Below are 2,404 nucleotides of genomic sequence, written 5' to 3' on the forward strand. Positions count from 1 at the left end.
GTACCTTCTTGCTCCCAATGAATTCATATACTTTTAATAATAATTAATAATAATTATTATAAAAAATCCAATTAAATCTATATATATATATATATATATATATATATTATATATATATATATATATATATATATATATAGGAAAAAATGCACCCCAGATATTGAACTATACCTCAAAGTAATTCATTATCATTGTTTCAATGTTTGGTATTGAAAACTAAAAACTATTTTTTTCCAAAATAATAACTTACCGGTAATTATTTGTAATGTTTACAAACATAGTTGAATTATAATTCATTCTTTAAAACTGTTATTTGTTTTTTCCAAGATCAAAAACTCGCTTATTTGAAATGTTAACAAACTCAGTTCACGTTTGAATTTGTATTCCATATGTTATCTAGTTTCGTGATAATCTTTCCATCTGATAAAAATAATTCTCAAATATTTGAAAATTATTATTTTTTCAATAAAAAATATTATAATTCATTCGGCATTATTTAGTTCATTCAATTTTCTTTAATTACCTATTAAATTTGTTTTTTTCAAATGTGAGAATATTGATACTGATGGGGGCACGCATCATAATACCATGAAAAACAAAATATTGAATCCATAGACGTTAGGCTATGTTATACTAGCGCTAATGCCGCGGCGTTGGGAACGCTGAACTGAGTTATTCACAGCGTTCTTAGCGCGCACTATGGAAGTATTATCGCCCAGTTAACGCGACGCTAAAAACGCTGCCTTGACGCCGCGGCATTAGCGCTCGTATAACATGGGTTTTACAGAAATAGACACGGCTTCTCCAAACATCTGTTTAATGAATGCAATTAATCCACTTGTCAGCTGATTATAAATAATTCTATAGTCTGATTAATCCTATCTTCAAAGTAGATGATATATTATATAGTGATATCGGAGTATGGAGGAAATTCCTTTCCCTATCATATTATCCTAAAGATGCAAAATTTCAAAAAACCTTGTGTATGCATCGACGCGCAGTAAAAGAATGAATATTCCTGCCAAATCTCATAGAATTCTATAGGTGCGTACAGATATACGCGCATTGAACACGCTCCGCACTCCCTCCGATCATGAAAGTTACGCGAGATGTTACGCAAGGGATCGCTAGAGGTTCGAAATAGGTTCGAAGGATAATCGCGCGCTTGTCGTATTGTTGACTTCGCTACAACCTAACCTCACAAATGTGAAACGTTCAATCCAGCTGATCGGGTGACAAAACTAAATAAAATATTCTGACCAGGGGATTGCTGGGTAGCATAATAAAACATTGGGCCATATGAATAAAGTTGAGCATTTCTTATACTTCTAAAATATTGAGCATTTGCTTCATTTTCTATGCATAAACGTGAGCAAAACTACGAGCTCATGCTCATCAAAAATAGCTATTTATGTATTAAGAGCGTAATGCGCGACTTTATCGCTCGCGCAAAACAGTTGCATTTTGCAAGAGCGATAAAGAAGCATTACGCGCGAATTACATACCCAATTTTTTCTGCAACTGCCCAAACCTGATAAATTACTTATATCGGTGGAGTTACATTTACCGACTTTTTAGGTTAAGTGCCATCTCTAGGAAGGATGTTCAAAAAGTGTAGTACTAGGTGAATTTAACTGATGAAATGGGGAACGGAGTAAAAAAGCATGTTGGCTCACAAACATCGGTCTTCATAGCTCTACTCTCTCTCAATCGATGCGCTCTCTCACACATCAGTCTTCTCTTTCTAGAGAAAGAAGTTCATTACTTCAGTAGCACCATTATCACAATTGACACGCGCACTCACTCTCACATCAGTCTTCTTTTCCTAGAAAAGTCCATTATTATTATTATTATTATACACTGCATTGTCTACTCATTCTGCGGCTGTTCTAACATGACTGATCTGCTTTTGAGTAGCCTGGCTATAGATGGTATTCTATTGCTTCAACAGTGTTATCAAAGAACACTTCATTATTTCCAAAAATGAGATCAGCAGGCTCGCTTCGCTCGCCTGCATTTTTCATTTGAGCATTTTTATCATATGTTAGGACGATCCAGTCGGGGGTACAGACTAAATGTCTAGCTAAACGAATATGGCGAGCGAAGCGAGCCTGACGACTAGTATTATATAGATACAGTAAGTGCTGAAGGCTGTTAATAAAATGGTTCATGCATAGACAAATGAAAATTATGATTCTTCATTCTTGAGATTTAAATATTTATTTGATTCTAGATAGGAATTAATTTTTCCAGTAATAATATTGTTTGGAGTACAGGATCAAATATTTCAATGTATTTATGTATATATTTATATATTAAAATCACAAACAAAAAAATATGGTGTGGGGCACTCACACAACTTTCCTTGCCGTTATGGAAAATTGATCACTGACGATAGTGTTCC

The sequence above is a fragment of the Nilaparvata lugens genome, chromosome 1 (genome assembly GCF_014356525.2).
Source record: "Nilaparvata lugens isolate BPH chromosome 1, ASM1435652v1, whole genome shotgun sequence".
Lineage (NCBI taxonomy): Eukaryota > Metazoa > Arthropoda > Insecta > Hemiptera > Delphacidae > Nilaparvata > Nilaparvata lugens.